This window comes from Oncorhynchus masou, chromosome 24 (assembly GCF_036934945.1).
Source record: "Oncorhynchus masou masou isolate Uvic2021 chromosome 24, UVic_Omas_1.1, whole genome shotgun sequence".
NCBI classification, from domain to species: Eukaryota; Metazoa; Chordata; class Actinopteri; order Salmoniformes; family Salmonidae; genus Oncorhynchus; species Oncorhynchus masou.
The window spans coordinates 41,272,102-41,297,315 of NC_088235.1; the positions used below are offsets into that span (position 1 = coordinate 41,272,102).

General features: G+C 40.3%; 2 pseudogenes; one reads left to right on the forward strand and one right to left on the reverse strand.

Moving 5' to 3' along the window:
- Positions 1–2,313: 2,313 nt before the first annotated feature.
- Positions 2,314–12,439, forward strand: LOC135512184 (sideroflexin-3-like; annotated as a pseudogene).
- A 414-nt stretch (positions 12,440–12,853) lies between these two features.
- On the reverse strand, positions 12,854–24,696 carry LOC135512185 (peroxiredoxin-like 2A; annotated as a pseudogene).
- Positions 24,697–25,214: the final 518 nt, after the last annotated feature.

Sequence of the window (25,214 nt, forward strand, 5' to 3'; positions counted from 1 at the left end):
TGCATATACAGTGCGTTCGGGAAGTATTCAGACCCCTTGAATTTTCCATTTTGTTACATTACAGGCTTATTCTAAAAGCGTTGTCAGCGTTGATGTTATGTTTCTCCTGTCCAGACACTGTTCTTGTTTTGTCTACTTATTGTTAAATCTACACCCAGTACTTACTTCTAGTCTCCCAGCATCTGTCGTTACAGAACTGTTACACTTTGAGTCTTCTTGGGTATGACTCTACAAGCTTGGCACACCTGTATTTGTGGAGTTTCTCCCATTCTTCTCTGCAGATCTTCAAGTTCTGTCTTGTTGGATGGGAAGTGTCACTGCACAGATATTTTCAGGTCTTTCCAGAGATGTTAGATTGGGTTCGAGACAAGTCCGGGCTCATCAGTCCAGAGTATCTTATTTCTCATTGTCTGAGAGTCCTTTAGGTGCCTTTTAGCATACTCCAAGTAGGCTGTCATCTGCCATGGAGTGCTGCAGAGATGGTTATCCTTCTGGAGGGTTCTTCCATCTCCAAAGAGGAACTCTAGAGCTCTGTCAGAGTGACCATCGTGTTCTTGGTCACCTCCCTGACCAAGGCCCTTCTCTCCCGACTGCTCAGTTTGGCCGGGTCGCCAGCTCTAGGAAGAGTGTTGGTGGTTCCAAACTTCTTTCATTTAAGAATGATGGAGGCCACTGTTCTTGGGGACCTTCAATGCTACAGACATTTTTGGTAACCTTTCCCAGATCTGTGCCTCGACACAATCCTGTCTCTCAGCGTTACGGGCAATTTACTTCAACCCTATGCCTTGGTTTTTGCTCTGACATGCACTGTCAACAGTGGGACCTTATAAAGACAGGTGTGTGCCTTTCCAAATCATGTCTCATCAATTGAATTTGCCACAGGTGAACTCCAAGTTATATAAACATCTCAAGGATGATCAATGGAAATAGGATGCACAAGTCTCATAGCAAATCGTCTGATACTTATGTAAATAAGGTATTTCTGGTTATTTGTAATACATTTCTAAAAAACACTTTTTGCTTTGTCATTATGGGTATTGTGTGTAGATTAGGGGGGGTAATTTAATCAATTTTAGAATAAGGCTGTAACGTAACGATGTGGATAAAGGGAAGGGGTCTGAATACTTTCCGAATGCACTCTATAGATATGGCCGTGTGGGAACATCTACCCTAACCCTATCAAGACGTGTATAAATTTTAGTTTTTTAAGTTTTTTAAATAATTTCGCACTGATATGAAAAATAAGGTCCTAATGCTTCCAAAACCATACCGCAAGCCACGAGTCTTAATGTCCAGATTGAGTGTCTGGAGTACCCCGACACCTTCATCCAATGTGTAATGCAATGGAACTGAGTGTCATGATCAAGGACTATACTGGGTAGTGATTACCCTCGCCATAATGTTAAAATAACTGCGTGAAAACAGTACTCGGCAGGTGGGAATGAAGGACAATGTGCCAGTGTCCTAGCAAGCTTGTAGCCTCAATGGCGTTGGGCACGGCATGTATTAAGTGACACATAGTGGGCGACGCATGTAGTGGGCATGGCATGTATTAAACGTGTTCTGCAGATAGACCACTAATGGTCTAGAAAGACCTCTGTTTATCATCTGACTACCTAGGAAACGAAACATCATGATAACTCTAGTGGCCTTTTAGACAGGTATAACTCTAAAGCCTTTTCAAGGCTTTTCATTCCTCAGTTTGTTTATTGTTGTACTGCAAGGCTCTGATGTAGCCTTGGTCAGATGATGCATAGCCTAGATGTGCATGAAAAAGACAGCCAGTAACCTAGTTGCAGACTGTGTGCTGGACTGGTAAACTTTTTAATTCAGGTTGAATTAAGGCCTAAAATGCTAAAAGAAGGTTCAGGATGCCAATGTAATTCCCTTCAATAATGTTTAGACTAATAATTCTGATGCATTTACAAGCAAGCTAATTTGTCAGAGAATTTTGGATAAGGCCTGACTTTTTCTATTCAAGACTCCTGTATTAGGATTTTGAGGAGGAGATTAGAGGTGCAGTAGACCCCTCCAATCACTAGGATTGTTTTGGCCACAGAGAAAGAGAGGAAGTGAGAGCTATAAATGAATCGGTGAGGTAGGGGACTTACCGTGCTATCAAGGCTTTAGGCCTAGCTGGGGAGAAGGGCTTATCTTTTGAAATATGTTGAATTTGTTGACAAGGTCTATTTTGTCTTTCTTTTTGTGTCCCCCAAAATGTCACTGAAGAAAGTCTTTGTCAAATGTGCAGAGAATTAAACCCATGCCTAACTAACATATGTTTCTGTTACCCGGTCCCAAAGTAAAACAAGGATGTCTGGAGATCTGTCCCTGGACATTAACATCAAGGAGCCATGATGGGACCAGAGCACATTCATGGGCCGCGCCCAGCACTACTACTTCGTCACTGACCCCAGGAACATTCTGAAGTCCTCTGAGACCCTGGAGGATGCATGGGTTACTGTGGAGAAATACAGGTACGGTGGGAGGAGAGGGAAGGCTGGGTGAGGATAATGTGGCGGAACGGGTGGGTGGAACTGCTGTCAAGTGAGATGCTGTGAACACATGGGTCACTGTGGAAAATTAACGGGTATAGATGGAGGAGGAGTGAGGTCCTGGGAAGGAAAATGATGATACCTTAGAAAGCTACTGCATTACTCCTCCTCTCTCTGTACGATGGGGTGTGTGGTGCCTGGGAAGGAATTCCTTTACATTATTGGAAGCATCAAACCAAAATATTGATTCTGTGGCTCGACATATATCAGCACGGAAACAATCTATAGCAGTGCCTCTGAACTGAAGAGTTCACGAAGTTAGTTAGCTGTCGTCATAACCTGATTCCCCCCCCCCCCCCACGGCATAATAAGAGAAAGAAACAAACAACATATGACAGACAAACAACTAATTGGCTGGAACATCTGGCCTACTGGTTTCTCCCTTACACCAGAGATGAACTGAAAACACAAAAATAAATATGTAAGTCTAAGCGGTGTCTTTTTTATGAACAAATGCAGAAATTGGCACATTCCTTTAAAACAACGGATGTACTTATATTATGCTTTATGCTGAATTTGTGTCAATCATTCATTCATTCATTCATTCATTGTTTAACGAGTTTGATGTACTTGTGTCCAGGTTAGGAGTGGTGAAGCCAGGTCTGACAGAAGATGAGCTGTGGAGAGCCAAGTACATCTAGGACTCTGCCTTCCACCCTGACACCGGAAAAAAGATGGTGGTGGTGGTGGGACGCATGTCTGCCCAGGTCCCCATGAACATGACCATCACTGGCTGCATGCTCACATTCTACAGGTACTACTAGGGTGTATTCTGTTTTCAATTTAATACATGTTAAATATAATTTGTGTGTAGCATAACATACAGAACAGGTAAAAAACAATCCCAAAATATCAGATGGTGAAATTGTTTGAGAGAAATGCATAGATTATGTGAAATAAATTCAGCATGTTAAAATGGTCACTTTACTCACTTAGTCAGGACACAGCTATTGTGGATGACATGGATAGTTCTGAATAACTCAACCTCTACATTCCCGCTCAGAGGGCAAGACCAGAGTAGCATACTGCAGCTAAGTCCTGTTTTACCACAGAATTAGGTCAATCTGCATTCTGTGTTTTTGCAGCCCGTATGACATTTTCTGTAGAGCGCTCTGCACCTTGAGGCTGTTATCTCTAGGGCAGTTCAGGTTGTTGTTGGAGGACCTCCGTGTTTAGGAATGTGACCGCTTTTCTTGAATTGCTTATAACTATTTTTATGTTTTTATGCATTGTATTTGTATGATTTGTGTACATGCAGGGCTCCCTTGAAAAAGAGGCCTTGGTCTCAATGGGATTTCCCTACTAAAATAATGTAAACATTGCACGGAAGTGGAAAGTTACATTTTTAGCTGTTTTACAAGTCATGATTTAGCTTTGTTTTCTAGGAGAAATTCAAACAATCTGCCTCAATGAGATATCAGAAATTATTCATGCTTATTCTCACTTTCCTTGTCCTCTATCTCTCATCTTTCCCTTTCCCCTACCCTTCTCTCCCATTTTTACATAATGAGGCAAAAGCCTTTCCATATCCCCTCCCTTTTATCTCCCCTTTCTGTAATCCCTTTAAACATCTCTCACCTTCTCTCCTCCCCTCACCCCTTTTGACCCTCTTTCCTCCCTCCTCTCTTCTCACCTCTCTTGAACCTCTAGTCCTCCAGGACGACGCCAGCCGTTGGGTTCAGGGCAGTGGGTGAACCAGTCCTTTAACGCTGTGGTCAACTACAGCAACCGCAGTGGAGACGCTGCCCTCACCACCAAGTAGGGACTTGGACCACTTACACCACAACCACATTACTAAACCAGCCCTACAGTACCTGTAACTGGCTAGTACTATGGTGCATCTCATAGCCTTAGCTACTCTATCTTCCTCTCCTCATCTGCTTTCCTTCATCTGTACTGATCTGAAAGGACATGGATAGGTGGTGAGCAAATCCCCATAACATTTCCCCGCTGTTGCTTTCACCGGTCTTCTCTTTCTCCATCGGTGCAGACGAAGGAAAAGATACAAGGAGAGAAGACCATAGTAGACTATTGAGGTGCACCCCTAGCCTAGCTCTGTATGGGGGCCTCCTGTCATGCAGGGTGAAGCAGAGGCTAGTCAGTGGCACCCCAGTCCACTACATTCCCCTTACAGCGGTATAATAACCCACTCTTTAGTTCAGCATGCTCCTCCATTCCACCTGAAAGGCTGTAGCTGTAACTCTGCTTCACTGTCTGCAGTAGATATAGGAAGCAAGGCATTAGCATACATGTGTCTGGTCTGGGGCCATATGCATCAAGCTCTTCAGGGTAAGAGTGCTGATCTCTGATCATGTCTCCCCTGTTCATGTAATCTCATGCATTGTGATCTAAAAGGCAGAACTGGAAGCTCTGATATGTTTAATACTGTACATACAGCCCCTGGTATAGAGTCTTTACAAATCCGGGCTGCATCTCAACAGTCTAAAGTGGCTTTCTCTCTTTCTTGTGTATCGATCTGAAAATGCATGATCGGTGAAAGCAACATGGGTTTCCACTATCAGAAGATTTCACTTGTTTAGTTATTTCAGATCAGCATAGATAAAGGGATGGAGACATGGAAAGGGTGCCACTTTAGACTATTTATATGCACCTACTTAGTTTATATCTCAGTTTATATGGAAAGAGCATGTAAAGACTGGGGACCATTTTAAATCATTATTACTGTGGAGAGATTCCTGAACTGTACATCGTCATGTCTGCCTGACTTGTCAAGTTTTGCAATAAATATTGCTTATGATTTGATTGCATGTATTCCGTATGCATTGTGACTTGAGACCTCTATCTGCGTATTAGATAAGACTAGATTCTGGTAAATGCTTGGAACAGGAACATTATTGAGGCTCAGTAAATTGTTTTAGTAAGATGCTAAGATGTAAATGTGCGCCCCTATGTTCTCTCAGTCAGCTGGCTGCAGCGTACATCAGTGCCACCACAGGAGCTGTAGTCACAGCCCTGGGACTCAAGTCTCTAGCCAAGGTACGGGACTGTCTAAGGATCATCTTAGTTCAAGTTGATTTACGCTTCGCTTTACATTTTAGCTCCATGAAAAATCAACATTGAAACAAACTCCGTCTCTCCCCAGCGCCTTCCAGCCGTCATGAGCCGGTTCGTCCCTTTCTTTGCTGTAGCGGCTGCCAACTGTATCAACATCCCCTTCATGAGGCAGAGGTGAGCTAGAATTTAAAGACACCACAACCAATGTTCCCTCTAAGCTGCGGGTGTGCCCCAGGACTGCCGCGCAGAAGAAGTGTGAGCCCACACAGAGAAGCACGAGATTAAAAAGTTGAGTGAAGTTCAGATTTTTCCCCCTTAGTTAACACTATCAGCGTTTCCCTTTACTGTGGGATTTGTGATTGAATCAACATATTATCAACGTTCAATGCAACCGAGAGTCATCTTTCTCGAACAATCGATTGGTCACATTTTAAATGGTGCATTTTTCCATATATAGACACTTCTTATGTGTTTTATTCAAATCGGCTATATGCACTGAGCTTGTCTGATGCTTTAAGCTCTCTGTTTGATTAAATAATGAAGACACACAAATGACTCGAGGGAGTGCGACGGCAATTGATTTGATTGTGCAGGGCCGGGCTTAGTAAAAAATATAATATATTTTACATTGAGTGACTGACTAGTTACGTTGTGTCTCTCTCCTCCCTGCTGCGGCACAAATCACAGCGATTGACTTTGTGACGAGCACTCCTTCCTCACTCTCCTCAATACCACAGAAAATCAACAGTGTTAATCGCGCTGTCCGTGTTGCTGAAGCTGCAACATAATTACAGCCGTTTCTGACAAGTTTTGTTACCGAAATCCCACTTTTGTGTAGGAAAAACATTCCCTCATCCCTTGCTCTCTTTAGGTGACATGTATGCATCGCATGCACGTGACCAATGTGGCCTGATTTATAGCGATCAATACATTGGTTATAACAAACTCTGAACACTAACACGTGACAGCAAAATGAATGCAGAGAACGTGACAAACTCGAAACGGGGGAATGTTTACTGGTTGCTCAGGAGGTAAAGGGGAAGTCAGACATGGAATAAATTTGACAAGTGGAAAATACTGGAGATCAAGAAAAAGAAGGTAAGGAGCAAGTGCTGTGTGCTTATTGTGTGTGCCAAACAGGTGCTGTTTTTCTTATCGTTTGGAACACTGTAAACAACACTAAATAAATAACATTCAAACGACACTAAAAACAGTCTCATGCATTCGTGAATACAATTGCCGAAATGGAACGATTTACTGTTTACACAAATTATTCAAGGATGGCTTTATTTTATTTTAAAACTAAAATGCTTGATTGCATTTCAAATCATGAATGACTCAGATGCAACAATATCCTGGTTAACTTTGGACATAGCAACATGACTTGGCTGAATTTCATTCTCTCCTTATCTCCCTTTTCTTAGGGAGCTGAAGTACGGCATTCCAGTGACAGACGAGGAAGGAAACCGGTTAGGAGAGTCAGTCACTGCTGCCAAGTCAGGCATCATCCAGGTGGTGGTGCCCAGGATTGGCATGGCTGTGCCAGCTATGGGTAAGCACTGTGTTTCGGACACAATGTGACTGACCACCTGGATTTGGACTGGTGTTTTTTTTTTTACATTGGATGAAAGTAGAGACTCCAAGCTACAAAATTGTGTATCAAACACTGCACTAGGGGAACAATGTGAAAGTAATTCTGCTTTGAAAGTAGATGAATATGTAACCCTGCTTTTGAGAAAATGGCCCTTCAATGTTTTAGTACACCTACTGGAGAGCTCTTTGTCTACACCTATTCAACATCGTTCACACCCTCTTAAGCCTTAGCCCCACCCATCTCTTTAAGAATGAATGTGTGAGGCCATGTCCTAAACAGAGTTAGTAAGGTAGTGTAATAAACTACCAAAGTAGTAGCCTACAATAAGGAAAAACTCCAGTTAAAAATACACTTGTCTATATCCTAATATGCAGGTCATGTTCTTGACATTACCGTCTCTGATAAACGCACACTATATCAAATTAAATCAGTTTATTTGTCAAATGCACAGGATACAGAAGGTGTAAATGGTACAGTGAAATGGTTACTTGCATAGGAAGTGTCCACATAAAAAATATAGTGTAATTATTAGATGCTTACCTAGACACACTTGTCTAAATTGATGGTTCATGTGAAAGAAATGCTATAACCAACCCAAGCCACATCTAGCTAAGTGGATGGGTCATTATTGTCTAGCTAGCTAAACGATGAACCATAATCCCAACCCATACTATTAGCAATACAAACAGATTGTCATAGCTAGCCACTATGCATGAAATGCTGTAGTATGAATCTGCAAGTAGCTAAAGCTAACAAACTAAGTTCATTGTTAGCTAACTAACATTAGGCTATAGCTAGCAATTCAAATGGCTTCCTCAGATACAAATAATATTACTACACAGATCATATGCGTAGCGTTAGCTAGCGAGCAGCATGCTAACATTCGCTAGCTAGCCAACAGTATGCTTTAACTTGCAATGAAAATGACTTTCTGACCAAATTAGAAACCGTATAATATCTGAAATTAGCTATACTCTTAGCCGTATACATGGATTAACGCTTCACGGCAGACTTGAAACCCTTTAGCTAACTAAGATGTCCTGTGTTTCCATTTCGTTTGTACAGCTTGTTTGGTCCACATTGTGTCAAGTCACACAGGTTCACACTGACCGTGTGCAGAAAGTAGTCCATCACAACTTTTCCCCCACTGATCTTTGTCGATAGCACCGGCTAAATTCAGGGCAGCAATGTTGTTGTGGGCAGTAGCAACACTTTTGCAGTTCTCCATGGCTAAGGTAATATATTTCAAAAAAGCTGCGGTAGCAAGGATTATCTACACATACTGAGCCGCTCATGTTTGACTGAAGCGTATTACATGGCAGACCAATCCGAACTTCTCTCTCTCTCCATGTCCAGCCCATCCATTATCTCAGCCAATCATGGCTAGCGGGAAGTTTCCTGTCTTTCTGTGGCTAAACCAACTAGGCTTGTGATTTAACAATTGTATTCATATTTACAGATGGCATACAAGTTTAAGGTACATGAAAGTTAACATGTTCCAGAAGGCATTTCTGCCAAAAAAACGCATTTTATAAAATACGTGTTGCCTCTTGAAAGTCCTCATTGTTTTCTCTCTCTCTCTCGGTCTGTCCACAGCTATCGCACCTGTGATAATGAACGCCCTGGAGAAGAAAGCCTTTATGAAGGTAATGTTACACGAGACGAATGGATGCCTGTCATGCTCTCAACAGTCAGTGGGTTTACTGGAGCCGGTTCTACATACAGTCAGTGTGTGTGGAGGATAATCTGTGGCATGTAGCCACTGTTGTACTAAGCATACCCTCTATTTGGAGTTCAAACCACAGAATTAAATAGTGTCATTCTATGTGTGGGGTTTACCCATGTAAAATATGCTACTTGTTTGTTGGTGTCATGAGAGGCCAGTGGAAATCCAGGCTTCTGTGTTTTGTCGTGTCTGATATCCTGTGTTGATCCATAATCTCTAGCCTGGTCCCAGATCTGTTTGTGCTGTTTTGTCAATGACCATATGAGTAAGCACAAACAGATCTTGGACCAGGCCTGTTAAGCTCTTCAATACTGTCAGTGTAATGTCTATATACTGTCCGTTGGTTTCATAAAAATTTTCTTCTGCTTGGAGTTGCTTTCACAATTTCTGTCTCTGTTTTCTCCTCAACGGTTCCCAGTCCTAAACGCCCCAGTACAGGTGGGACTGGTGGGTCTGTGGTAAGTATCTAAGGGAGTAATTTTCTCCTCTCAATGACGTGCGCTGTAAGAAAACTAATCATAACATGTTCTGAATACTGCACGTTACGATTGTATACCGCGTACTGCTTGTATTGCACTGTTTACCAAACATCCTTTTCTCTCTTTCAGCCTGGCGTTTGCAACTCCTCTGTGCTGTGCCCTCTTCCCACAGAAGAGGTCAAGTATGGTCATATGTTACATACCTTAGCTATAGACAGTGGATCTGCTTTTCTTTAACATAGAGATTGTACTCTCTAATAATCAATGTATTTTTCTCTCTCTGTTTCTAGCCCATATTCTCTCTCTCGCCCCTTCTCTCTCCCTCCCCCTCTCTCTGTAGTTCTATGGCAGTGAGCAGCATGGAGACAGATCTTCAGGAGAGGATACAACAAAGCAGTCCCCACACTACTACTGTCGTCTTCAACAAAGGCCTTTAGGACCACACAATAACACCCACCACGCAAAATCCCCATCTGCTGGTTGGACCCTGCTACTACAGCTCAGTGGGAACAACTGTAAGGCCAAAGAGAATATTATATTTATGCATATTTTTTATTTACCTGTTTGTTTATAATGTTCTAGGCTTTTTGATGTTTTATTTTTTGATGTTTTATTTTTGATGTCTCAATCCTACAAAGTTGCTTCCTTGTCTGAAATGATTGGTGAAAGCCTACCAGTCAAATTTTTCTGATTGTACACTGAAATATAAAAGCAACATGCAAAATTTAAACAATTTTACTGAGTTAAAGTTCATATAAGGAAATCAGTCAATTGAAATAAATTAATTAGGCCCTAATCTATGAATTTCACATGACTGGTGAGCCAGGTCCAGCCAATTAGAATTTGTTTTTCCCCACAAAGGGGCTTTATTACAGATAGAAAAACTCCTCAGGTGGCTGGTGTCAGAGGATCCCACAGGTGAAGAAGCCTAATGTGGAGCTCCTGTGCTGGCGTGATTACACGTGGTCTGCGGTTGTGAGGCTGGTTGGGCGTACTGTCAAATTCGCTATAACTATGTTGGAGGTGGCTTATGGTAGAGAAATTACCTTTTCAATTCTCTGTCAACAGCTCTGGTGGACATTCCTGCAGATATTTTATTTCAGCTCATGGGACTTTACATGTTGTGTTTTATATTTTTGTTCAGTATAGATGCAGGAAAGGAGACAAGGGGAGAAAGCCTCTTCGAAGTAATGAAATGCATGCGAGCGTAGTGTGACATATATAGTGTGACACATCTTATACTGTGTAGTGTGACACATCTTAGTCTGTTTGTCAATGTAGCAGTATATGGTTTGATTTTATTTATTTCTATTTTGTGCGTTTATCCTCCCTGGGGTTGTGGGTGTTTAATTTGTAAGTCGCTCTGGATAAGAGCGTCTGCTAAATGACTTAAATGTAAATGTAAATGTAATTACTGAATGTTACTGAATGACAAATTCTATCAAATCACCCCAAACTAGATCAACCCTCGTTTTCAATCCCAGAGAGATTTTTTTTCTCCCCAAGGTGTATTTGTTTTTTTCCCATTGTGTTTGAGATCGTACCCTTTTAAGCTGTGTACACTGAAACCATTCATGACTTGGAATTAGAAAATAGTTCAATTGAATCTGCTAGATATCCACTCCCTCAAATTGGCTCAACTTTAGTCTGTAGTAATATACAACAGTTGGTTTATGAGCACAATATAGACTGGCTTGCTATTAAATTCCTTTTTGCGTCTGCCAGGGTTTTGTTTATCATTGTAAAATCTATTGCTTCAGTGTGCCCTAATAAACATTACCCAGTTGACAAGCAAAGCTTCCCTCTCTCACCACTGCCCTTGGAAGTGTACTTACACACACACACACTGTCCCACCAGATAACCTTATCAACCCCTCTCACCCTAGTAACCCTGTCTGTTTTGTTACGAAGAAAATCTTTAGAGATGCTATGACACTGCGTGGGCACTCCTTACTGAGGTTTCAATAAGCACATTCCTAGTTGCACTGATGACAATGATATGCCAGCAGAAAGGTTTATCTAAGATAGAATCTAGGCATAATGTTTCTGCCTAATATCACGGTCTTTCGGCAGGTAGCCTAGTGGCTAAGAGCATTGGGCCAGTAACCGAAATGTTGCTGGTTCAAATCCCCGGACTGACTAGGTGAAGAATCTGCCGATGTGTCCTTAAGCAAGTTTCTTAACCCTAATTGCTCCTGTAAGTCACTCTGGATGTGTTTACTAAATAACTAAAATATATATATCATACAGTATATATATAGTGCTGCCATACAGACTGAGACACATGGTGGTTCTAATGTATGCAATAAGAGGCAAGGGTACATGTATGAATCCCAATCTGTATGATGTCAGGTTTAGATTAATTGTGATGTGTATACCAAATAATATTGATTTAATGTCATGAAACAAAAGCAAAGTTGTGAGAACCAGGGGTCTGAAACTACTGGCCGGCTGAATGTGCCTCCCAAGCTTATTTAATGTGGTCCGTGGTTGTATTAGGAAATGCAGCCCAGGGTCATACATTTTGAGAGGTCAAGGAAATGTGATTATAACAAAAATGAACCTAGAGCTAGATCGTGCTGATAAACATGCAAGGCTTGCGATTGATTGTACTATTCATTTAGTCAAGGCAAAGATGTGCTGTGTATCACACAGCTACAAACCTAGCCAAGGAAGAGTCGGGGTTGATAAAGTTGGAAAAGCAGAGCTTAAGTTTGTCATTGCTTAAGCTTTATTTGACTAGCATCTACCAGGTTATCCTCATGCAATAACTTATGTTAAATATATCTCTGGGTTAGCTTCGGCATGTCATAGAATATGGTCTTAGCAGCACATTGAAGGCACAACATGGAAGACAATCTATGACGTCGCTACACTCCATGGATGTTTCATGTCAGTGTGTGTCCACGTACAGTAACTCTTGTACTGTTGTTCAATACCCATGTAGTTGTCAGTATTGGAATTCACTTATTGATCCATGTTTTATTGCATTGGAAGTGTTATGTCACACCTGAACTATGTAAGATGTATTTACTCAGAGCTATAGAATAAAGTGATTGAAATGAAATAATGTATTTTATCTGAATGTTCCACAACATTGTGCCCTGCTTAATGTGTTAACGGCACTGACGTTAGGGTGAGACACACTCCGCATTGCTCAATGTTTACAGACCGCAGTCTTCCAACAAAGGAGTGGTCCTACAAGGTCACCTACAGCACCTCCTATAGTACACAAACCCCAACCATTGCCTGAGGTAAACTCTACTTGTTTCGTAGAATGCCTTTGTCCAAAAGCCAGTAAAAACAGGTGGGATTGAAAAAGAAAAGAGCTACATAAGTAGAAGAATGGTGTGACAGTTACATTCTGAATGTAGAATTTTCTAAAAATGTATTTTTTCCCACCCAGTAACCTGTGTGAAAAGACTGGTGGCAGCAACACCCAATACAATAAGCCAAGTTGTCCTGATGAAAAGAGACAAGAGGATGATGGTGTGACGAGGTCTATGGTTTATTGTGCTTTGCATTCTCATACAGACCTGTTTCAGGCACCCTGGCCATAGTTAGGCAGTGTGTGTTTGGATATCGAACCTGCTTCCCTCGTTGCCGAGTTTACAGTCAGGTCTTCATTAATAACACAGACTACACACAAGTCACGCTTGAGTACCTGAACAGGTAACACATTCATTCACAGGTAAACATGAAATGCATAGAATCCAGATGAATAGAGCATTGCTTCCCAACCCTGGTCCTCGTGTACCCCCAACAGTACACATTCTCATTGTAGCCCTGGACAGACACACCTCATTGAGGGCTTGATGATTAGTTGACAAGTTGAATCAGGTGTGCTTGTCCAGGGTTACAATAAAAAAGTATTACTTTTTTGTTGGGGGTTCTCGAGGACCAGGGTTGGGAAACACTGACATAGAGAACCATGCATTCCTCAAGTTGAGTTTGACTCCATTGGAGACAATAAAAGTGTGAAACACACCATCGTAGATCTACTTCTCTTTCCCAAAGGATGAGTAATGTACAAGTGTTCACACAGTTTAGTGCATGCTGTAAGGTCCCTGACTGAGAATGTCTTTAACCAGTTAAGACATGAGAACACATTCTCTTTTACAATAACGACCTGACCAAGACCTTTAGGCTACAGAACACATCTAGTTTGTACAATTTGGGAGGTTCCACATCTAGAGAATAGAGATAAGCTACACATTCATTTTCCAATGGGCTTATGAGTGCAGGAAGTTAGCTAATGAGCAGTGAAGATTATTCACCTGAGCATACTAGAACATTCGCATTTTTATCGAGGAAGTGACACATTCATATGTCCTATGATAGGTGGAGCTAGCAATCTGAGAACAAAGGTTAACCAATGTGAACGACAGATACAGAAAATGCCCTTTTCTAGATCAAATGTCAGATGTTTTGTAATCATACAATCAAATCAAAACTCAAGAACACTTGCATTGTTGTTTGCATAAGGTTCAGTTTTGAAGGGAATTGAGAAAAGACAAATGCAGGAAATAACCAAGTAGTTGTGTCTGAGGCCTCTATCAGTGTTGAACTAATGCTACTTACAAAAACTCAAATCTATTGCACTTGCACAATTCTATTCACAGCCTCTAAAACATCTTCATTCTCCACTTTGTTGCCAAACTCCTTCTCCCTGTGCTCCAAAAGAATACCCTGAGGACAAAAGATAACATTAATTTAAAAAGGGACATGCATAATAGCAAACAAGCTCCCAACAATGCTGCTCTCTGTCCATTAGTTTTCATTAAATCATGTTTGTATCCATATTGTCCTGATTACTAAGGAGTTGATAAAGTGGCTGTGCCGGTATGTGTTGGCAGTTTGAGTCTAACAGCTCCTATCAATGATTCTCAGCTGTGGCTGAGCCCAGATGCACAGCCCTGTGTGTGGTGTGGTACCTGATTCCCCGCTCCGATGACAAACACACCTCCCAGGACAAAGCCCTCCCCCAGCATGTTGCCCTGGTAACCGGCCTTCCAGGCCCGCATGAAGTTCTGCCACACCCCCTGACGGATGAATCCCAGCCCTCCCATCTTCCTCTGTAGTGGGCCATAGAAGTGATGCTGCAACGGACACGAGCAAATCAAATAAGTCATTGGAGAAAATAAAACTTCACACAAAGTCAGGCACAGACAATGGGCATATTATATCAACACCAGAGCATGTGAGCAAAGTTGAGTTGTTGGAAATTCCGCTCCTTGTCCTTTCCAACTGCCGCTCCGCACTCATACATTTTTCTTTTTTAAAAGCCGCTCCAAATTCGCTCCAATCATTAAAATCACAATTTAACCAACACGCATGTATTTTTGTGACTACCTGGACCTAACATTTGGTTTTGAAGTATTGAAACCAAACTATATGGCTCTGAAAGAAAAGTATTTGAATAAACATGAAAAGGTGAATGTAAGAAGTGCACATATCAAATAGGCTACGTCATATTAAACATCATATAAACACTCTAAATAGGTAAGGAGCCAGACAGACAGTCTAACGAAAATGTATTATTTAAACTATATTATTTCAAGGCTATAACCTATGACACAAAATTCTGGTAGGGACATAAAGCACTCAGCATATAAAAAAATCTTATTGTATTCAATGATTCTAGTCTAAATTGCGCATATAGGCTGTGACTTACTTAGAATTAAACAAAAGATATGACTTAGTGCCTTGAATTCGTTTTTTGGAAACACAAATTTCTCCAGTCTGTGGCTTCTGTCTCATGCGATGGTGACTGGAGAGCCGGCCGGCAGCAGAGAATATCCTCTCCACACTTGCAGAGCCACCGGGGATGCTAAACACCGTTTTGGCCACCCTTACCAGGCTGGGCAAAGATGCAGACTTGTTTTTACATTTTTCTATAGGTAGGCCTAAAGATTTTTAGGCAAAATAACCCAATCAAAACAGAAAGCTGGGATGGGAGAATAGGATGGGAGAATATGGCAAAATCAAATATAGCCAATTTTATAGATAGAACAAAAATTGAATTAAATGTTTGAGATCTGATGTTTAGTTTATAAATACTTTGCTACAATGACACACTTCGTTATCTACCCAACTCGTTCCTTTCTTTTAGCATGTGCACATAGTAAGTACACCATCATGCTTTCAGGATACGTGTCTTCAGATTCCACAATGATTCTTTAGTTGTGGACACTAAATCACTACACTACACTCATTTTTGTAAATCAGTTTCTTTATGAAAATATTTAGCGAACTTCATGACAGTAGCTAAAGCAAGGGGCTATAGCAGCACACAAGTAGACTACAAATGCATGCTGGGCCGGGCATGCCCTGAGCTTGTGAATTGAGTGCTACTGGAACGAAATTGGAGCGGGCGAGAAGGCCGAAGCTCCAACCTTTGGAAACCTCGCTTCCTCGCTCCGCTCACATACCCTCCTCTACAAATGGTTCAGTTCCTCTCCTTCATGGCAGGCCTATGTAGTGATCTATTAAAACATGTTCACAGTTCTTTCGGGCCAGTGCAGATGAAGGAAAGGAGGAGAGGAAGCCTTTGTTAAACTATTGAGATGCACCCATAGAGCATCAGGTCAGTCTCACCTTCACGTCTACATAGATGTCCCCAGCAAAGTATGGTCGGAAGTCCTGGATCTCCGTGCCGATGTTCTCCTTCACCACGGCAACCAGAGGGACACCAAGATCCTCAAGCTGGGTTTTCAGAGAGGACAGCTCAGAGGCCTCCTACACACACAATTAGCACAATTCTAAATAATAGGATAGGGTTTTCTCCTAATGCATACAGTGGAATCTACATAACAACATATGGTGTGGAATATAGACTTGAATTAAGACCATTTCTGAAATAATTAAAAAAGCTGACTACACTGTAAAGTATCAGTAAAATCACTACTTCACCTCTCTGCACAAAAATCATCCGGGCCGTCGTACAGCCATGACGACTGCTCCGGTCTTCTCCCACAGAGTTTTGGCCTTCATGGTCTTCTCATCTACAGCACATACACAGTACATACATTAGACAGAGCACATACGGTTGAAGTCGGAGGTTTACATACACTTAGGTTAGAGTCATTAAAACTTGTTTTTTCAACCACTCCACAAAATTCTTGTTAACAATCTATAGCTTTGGCAAGTCGGTTAGGACATCTACTTTGTGCATGACACAAGTCATTTTTCCAACAATTGTTTACAGACAGATTAATTTCACTGTATCACAATTTCAGTGGGTCAGAAGTTTACATACACTAAGTTGACTGTGCCTTTAAACAGCTTGGACAATTCCAGAAAATGATGGCACGGCTTTAGAAGCTTCTGATAAGCTAAATTACATAATTTGAGTCAATTGGAGGTGTACCTGTGGATGTATTTCAAGGCCTACCTTCAAACTCAGTACCTCTTTGCTTGACATCATGGGAAAATCAAAAGAAATCAGCTAAGACCTCAGAAAAGAAATGTAGACCTCCACAAGTCTGGTTCATCCTTGGGAGCAATTTCCAAATGCCTGAAGGTACCACGTTCATCTGTACAAACAATAGTGTGCAAATATAAACACCATGGGACCACGCAGCCAACATAACGCTCAGGAAGGAGACGCGTTCTGTCTCCTAGAGATGAACGTACTTTGGTACGAAAAGTACAAATCAATCCCAGAACAACAGCAAAGGACCTTGTGAAGATGCTGGAGGAAACAGGTACAAAAGTATCTATATCCACAGTAAAAACGAGTCCTATATCGTCATAACCTGAACGGCCGCTCAGCAAGGAAGAAGCCACTGCTCCTAAACCGCCATAAAAAAGCCAGACTACGGTTTGCAACTGCACATGGGGAAAAGCTCATACTCTTTGGAGACATGTCCTCTGGTCTGATGAAACAAAAATAGAACTGTTTGGCCATAATGACCATCGTTATGTTTGGAGGAAAAAGGGGAAAGCTTGCAAGCTGAAGAATACCATCCCAACCGTGAAGCATGGGAGTGGCAGCATCATGTTGTGGGGGTGCTTTGCTGCAGGAGGGACCGGTGCACTTCACAAAATAGATGGCATCATGGAAAATTATGTGGATATATTGAAGCAACATCTCAAGACATCAGTGAGGAAGTTAAAGCTTGGTCGCAAATGGGTCTTCCAAATGGACAATGACCCCAAGTATACTTCCAAAGTTGTGGCAAAATGGCTTAAGGACAACAAAGTCAAGGTATTGGAGTGGCCATCACAAAGCCCTGACCTCAATCCCACAGAACATTTGTGGGCAGAACTGAAAAAGCATGTGTGAGCAAGGAGGCCTACAAACCTGACTCAGTTACACCAGCTCTGTCTGGAGGAATGGGCCAAAATTCACCCAACTTATTGTGGGAAGCTTGTGGAAGGCTACCAAAAACATTTGACCTAAGTTAAACAATTTAAAGGCAATGCTACCAAATACTAATTGAGTGTATGTAAACTTCCGACCCACTGGGAATGTGATGAAAGAAATAAAAGCTGAAATAAATCACTCTCTATACTATTATTCTGACATTTCACATTCTTAAAATAAAGTGGTGATCCTAACTGACCTAAGAGAGGGAATTTTTACTAGGATTTAAATGTCAGGAATTGAGAAAAACTGAGTTTAATATGAAGTTGGCTAAAGTGTATGTAAACTTCCGATTTCAACTGTACATTAAATACCTCTGGGCCCTAACTTATGGCCCAGAGTTTTCCCTGACGACATGACCAAGAAGAACTCCAAGATGGCAGTGTTACATGTACAGTGCCATCAGAAATGATTCACACCCCCTGACCTTTTCAACATTTGTTGTGTTACAAAGTATTGATTAAAATTGGTGTTATTTTTTGTCAACGATCTACACAAAATATTTTGTAATGTAAAAGTGGAAGAAAAATTATAACATTTAAAAAAAAAACATTTGAAAAAAAAAAACAACACGAATATATCTGGATTAGATAAGAGTTCAACCCCCTGCGTCAATACATGTTAGTCTTTCTGGGTAAATTCTTCCACCCCTGGATTGTGCAACATTTGCCCATTATTCTTTTCTAAATTCATCAAGTTGGTTGTTTATCATTGCTAGACAAACATTTTCAGGTCTTGCCATAGATTTTCAACGAGATTTGTCAAAACTGTAACCCATTCAGCCATTCAGGAACATTCACTCTCTTCTTGGTAAGCAACACCAGTGTAGATTTGGCCTTGTGTTTTAGGTTATTGTCCTTCTGAAAAGTGAATTAATCTCCCAGTGTCTGGTATAAAGCAGACTGAACCAGGTTTTCCTCTAGGATTTTGCCTGTGTTTAGCTCCATTACATTTATTTTTTGTCCTGAAAAACTCTCCATACCTGATTACAAGCATATCCATAACATGATGCAGCCACCACTATTCTTGAAAATCTGGAGAGTTGTACACAGTAATGTGTTGATTTGGATTTGCCCCAAACATAACACTTTTCATTCAGGACATAAAGTGTATTGCTTTGCCACATGTTTTGTAGTTTACTTTAGTGCCTTTCTGCAAAAACAATGCATGTTTTGGACTATTTTAATTCCGTAATTCTGTTAATATTATGGAATAACTACAAAGTTTAATAGTTATTGACTCAAGACATATCAGCTTTTAATTTTACAATCATTTGTAAACATTTAAAAAAACATTATTCCACTTTCATATTATGGGATATTGTGTGTAGGCTAGTCACACCAAAAAATATATTAAACTCAAGCTGTAACACAACAAAATGTGGAAAAAGTTGTGTGAGTGAGAATGCTTTCTTTAAGGCACCGTATAAAGACTGGGTTAAACACATGGATGAATGTACTTAGTGAGGAGAGTGTAACAGTTTTATATCATGTTCCCTCTTTACATTAAGCCCTTGTTACATGCGGAGTGAAAATTGCATAGGATAGGCTAGCTCATAATGGCCTGCATTTAAAGACTGCTTTTCACTGGGGGTTCTCAAAGCATTTTGTGTTTAGCGGGAGTTTTATAGCCTACCATGTATGGGCGAGGATTTAGCTTGTGGACAGTACAGCACGTCTTACCCACATTACAATAACCTATATAAGATAATACAAAAATTGAATCTTTCACTTGGGATGCAAGTTTAAATTGTTTGTAAACATATGGACTGAAATATATAAGTTTTTTAATAAATTCATCAATGTAAATGACTAACTCTGCCGATGTCGAGGAAGGAAGCTGGTTTTAGCCTTGCATCGTGACGTCACCTTTCCTGAGACAAAGTAACTTTGACTGACCATCAAGGGTGAAGGTTTGGAAAACTGGTTCAATTGTTTGTCATGTCGTTGGTCTCAATTCAAGGCCTGTGCAATGCTTCTATGTAGTAGTAGAATAGGAGAACCTGTGCCCTCGTACCGTCTCCAGTGGAGTGGAGGTCTGCGTCCTCCAGGTATTCCAGCGAGGCCTGAGCAGCCTTGGTCAGACACAGGTCAGTATTAGCCAGGAAGATCCCTGCGATGGCTGCTCCTAAGGTCCCCAGACCCAGAGACCAAATCCCCATCTCAAACAGTTCCACCTCGAAGACAGAGGACAGCACTGCAGACAAAGATAGGAGAAGACATAGACAAACATGATTATCGGAGTCGATTTACAAAATATATTGTTCTTGGGAAAGAAGAACCTGAGAGGAATCAGAACTAGAGGAGTGAGGGGCCCACACTCTGGTTGGCCACACTTATGACTTCTCGTTTAGTCAGTTCATGGGACTTTACCGTTAGTAACTAGGTTTCCATCCAATAAGCAACAGATTTTCATGCAAATACTCGAAAATCTGCATAAATAAATAAATAAACTAATTTCCCATCAGAAATGTGCTTCCATCAAATTTACTTTTTGCGGATAAAAAGCTGTGCGTGATGACGTAGTGCACATAAAAATTACTTCTGCTGTTAAATTCCCATTGTACTGAATATAAAATACAAGTAAATAGGTTTCCATTGCATTTTCAAATCTAGGCTACTGATCATTTTGTCACAAACAAAATGTGTTGTATAGTGAATGTGCCAACTCTGGTCTTTCCACAAGCGCTCTAGCCAACAACTCACAGATAGGCTACCTAAATGATGAAATTATTAGGGACATAAGAGCGAGATTGCTTTGGTTCCATTTTGACAAACAAAAACATTGATCATCATGTCACCAGAATAATACTCAATATTTATTGGAAAGCAGCATCAAGCTCATCACCTTTCACTTTCACCAACCTTGCGAAGTTCCTCATAATCTACAGTACCAGTCAAAAGTTTGGACACACCTACTCATCCAAGGGTTTTTCTTTCTTTTTACATTGTAGAATAATAGTGTCCACATCAAAACTATGAAATAACACATATGAAATCATGTCGTAACCAAAAAAAGGTGTTAAACAAATCAAAATGGCCACCCTTGCCTTCAAGACTGTTCATAGTTTTGATGTTTTCACTATTACTCTAAAATGTAGAAAAAAGGGTCACTGATCTAGGCCGTAATATTAACTGGGAGAAAGGTCAAGGGATGTTTACAGTATGTGTCACTAGAGAAATATAATGTAATGCTCCTTGCCTGATGTGTCAGGGCTGGATGAGTCTGTGCTGAGGTAAAAGGCAGCATCCTGGATTCTCAGAGAGGGGAGTCTGGCTGTAGGGGTGGTAGAGGGATGGCTGTTGTGAGTGACGCCCCCCCAGAGGCAGTGCAGAGTCTGAGATAGCTACAGCCCCAAGGGCCAGATGGAGGCTTAGGGCCTGGACCTTTGGCCATTATGAATGACTATGTAAACACAGCCTACCAGAGCTCTCACTCTCTCTCTGACTCATATAACGCACCCTCAGCCATTCTCTGGAAAGACAACTAAAAAACAGAAGCCTTTATTGTGAGCGTCAAATTATTTGTGTTTGAAAAATGGCATGGGGTTCACATGCCAATGACTTTTAGGTAGTAGTGACTGAGGTTCCAAAAATTGACAACAAAAAAAAAGGAAAAACTAGTTTCACTGTGTGTATGTAAAACTCTCACTCTTGTCAGTGTTGTCTGGGTGAGGCAAGCAATATCAATTACTGTGAAGTTGAAGGTGTGTTCAAACTAGAGGTCGGACGATTAATTATGGCCGATTTCATAACAATCGGTAATCTGCCTTTTTGGACGCTGATTACATTGCAATCCATGAGGAGACTGCGTGACAGGCTGACTACCTGTTACGCGAGTGCAGCATCAAAAGGGACTTGTGGCTGCAAGGAGCCACGGTAAGTTGCTAGCTAGCATTAAATGTATCTTATAAAAACAATTCATCTTCACATAATCACTAGTTAACCTAGTAATATCATCAACCATGTGTAGTTAACTAGCTTGTCCTGCGTTGCATATAATCAAAGCGTTGCCTGTTAAATTTACCATCGAATCACAGCCTACTTCAACTTCGGTGATGATTTAACAAAAGCACAATCGCGAAAAAAGCACAATCGTTGCACAAATGTACCTAACCATAAACATCAATATGTCTTTCTTAAAATCAATACACAGAAGTATATTTCTTAAAACCTGCATATTTAGTCCAAATAAATGCATGATAGCAGGCAATATTAACTAGGGAAATTGTGTCACTTCTCTTGCGTTCAGTGCAAGCAGAGTCAGGGTATATGCAGCAGTTTGGGCCACCTGTCTCATTGTGAACTGTTTGAAGACCATTTCTTCCTAGCAAAGACCATAATTAATTTGCCTGAATATTACATAATTATGACATAACATTGAAGGCTGTGCAATGTAACAGCAATATTTACACTTAGGGTTTCTATCAGTTTGATAAAATACGTAACGGTTCCATATTTCACTGAAAGAACAAACATTTTGTTTTCGAAATTAAGTTTCTTTATTTAACCATATTAATGAACAAAAGGTCTTATTTCTTTGTGTTTATTATAATTAAGTCTATGATTTGATATTTGATAGAGCAGTCTGACTGAGTGGTGGTAGGCAGCAGCAGGCTCGTAAGCATTCATTCAAACAGCACTTTACTGCATTTGGCAATGGCTCTTAGCAATGCTTGAAGCACAGCGCTGTTTATAACTTCAAGCATACCAACTCCGGAGATTAGGCTGGCAATACTAAAGTGCCTATAAAAACATCCAATAGGCAAAGGTATAGGAAATACAAAGGGTATAAAGAGAAATAGTCGACGCGTTATAATTCCTATAATAACTACAACCTAAAACTTCTTACCTGGGAATATTGAAGACTCATGTTAAAAGGAACCACCAGCTTTCATATGTTCTCATGTTCTGAGCAAGGAACTGAAACGCTAGCTTTCTTACATGGCACATATTGCACTTTTACTTTCCTCTTCAACACTCTGTTTTTGCATTATTTAAACCAAATTGAACATGTTTCCTTATTTGAGACAAAATTGATTTTATTTATTTATTATATTAGGTTAAAATAAAATTGTTCATTGTTCATTCAGTATTGTTGTAATTGTCATTATTACAAATATATATAAAAAATAATCAAATGTAAAAAAACAAAATTGGCCGATTAATCAGTATCAGCTTTTTTTTGGTCCTCCAATAATCAGTATCGTGTTGAAAAATCATAATCGGTCGACTTCTATTCCTAACTGAGTATAATTTAGATGGTCCTAGATGCTGATCTAAGGTCATTGTTACAATGATTCCTCTTTGATTAATGGAGGGTAAACTGATCCTAGAACTGTGCTTACAGGCCACATCTAACCAGTGTTATGGCAGCTCAAATTTCATTATCAAATGAAAGACAGTAAACCTGCTCGTCTACTTTCAATTTCCTCAAAATGAAACTGATACATGACTTATGCAGGATAAGTAAACAAACCATGTGAGCTGCTCAGTTTGTTACATTTTATCTTAAGTAGACTATCAAACTGTACTATACTAGTCACAGTATGTGGTTATACAGTTATGTGTGTGACACACACACACACACACACACACACACACACACACACACACACACACACACACACACACACACACACACACACACCCTAATGCCTCAGACCACAGCTAACATGGCTAGTCCTCTTTCCCCTTGTATAAGCAAGATGGGCCATAACATACAAGCAGTAGGCTACACAACAATAAATCAGTATAGTCAATTGAGCATAGTTATTAGTATATGAATACAAACAGCATACTGATAATATATTGTCATGGTTAGCTTAGATGTTATTTTTTCAAGATATGGATCATTCTAAAATGGTCCACCAAATGCTTAGGTCTACATGCATTGAAGATATGTGAAACCAGACTAAACCAAACCTTCAAGTACAGTCACTATTTTTAAACTCATTTTATTTTCAAACATTGTTTCATATATCAATTACCCACTGAAGTTTTGCACTCACTCGAGAAATGCCCCTCAATTTAAGCTCATTCAATCCCAGATAGGTACTCTGTTCTGCACTTCACTGCGACTTGACAGGCTTAACTACTGCAATGTGACGTTCACTTCTCAGAGAGGACAAAGGACTAAACCCTAATGATAACAGCAGCCAATAAAGACTACCTGGCAGCTGTCATGAACTGGACTTGACTCCTTGTATACCATGTAGATAGAGAGTGAAAAGGAATGTTTGCATTGTATAATTCAGTAGTTAAGCTTATAGTGACTATGAGTGGAGAAACGGAATGTTATTGACTATGAAAATGAGGACATAGTGCCTATTATTAGTATGACAAAGATTAAATGTCAAGTTAGCTAGTTACAGATCTAAATACTGACTGAATTCTGCACCTTGTTTTACAGCTTATTTCAAACGGAGTGGAATTTTATTATTAGGCTTTTCATGCAAACCCTATCAAGCTCATGTTGCAGAGCTCAACTCATGCCATGCAATTTGGCATAGCTAGCTAACGTTAGCTAGCCTATTTATAACGATAAGCAACCTTGAGGATGCACTACAAACAATCATGTTAAGTGGCAAGTAGTATTATAAAGTGAGCTTTACTAGCTAACTAAATTACAGTATGGTATTATTTGATTTATACATTAAATAGGCCAAGTAACGTTAGAAGTTAGTAATAGCAATGACACTGCTGAGTTAGCTAAACGAGCAAGCTAGATTTTGGCTACATGATGACGTTTACAAGTTAGCGTGCAGATTTAAATAGTATGGGTCTGAATGCTCGCAACAACATGTTTAACAATATTTTTACTAATGTATATTAAAAGGTATGATACTCACAAATATTGTGTTGACGGTGAAGAGCGCAATAGAAACGTATCAGTTCAAAATATCAGAATTTGCGGTAGGCGCATCAGTCGAGCCAGATAAATGGATTAGTCATTGCAGGGAAAATCGCACAAGACAACATGGACCCTTGGTATAAATGAACTAATCAACCTTATTTTTTTAACAATAAAAACAGATTGACCTAGGTAAAACCGAATATGGATGCCAGAAAAAAGTACAATCTAAAGTAAAAAATCTATGCACAGAGACTGACAGACATACTGTGAAGTAGCACAAATACATTCACTATAGACTATACATTTGACACAAAAGTGCATACTCATAGACAATGAGAGGCTAACACACGTGAGTGGAAAGTAATTCCTGCATAAAATAACCAAAACTACCATGTTAAATGGATAAAGAACCATTCATGTACGTGCTTTTAAACCAGGGGTGAAAATGTCACGAAATAGGGGGGGGGGGGGGGGGGGGGGAAATATGTCACTAAATACAAATTAAGTGGAAAATAGGAATCGGCCCACATTAAAAGTTAGGTAAGCTCTATAGTTCAGACAATCCTATCCGGCAAATTAGGGCAGTATATGTAAATATATTTACATTTGTATCAACATGCCC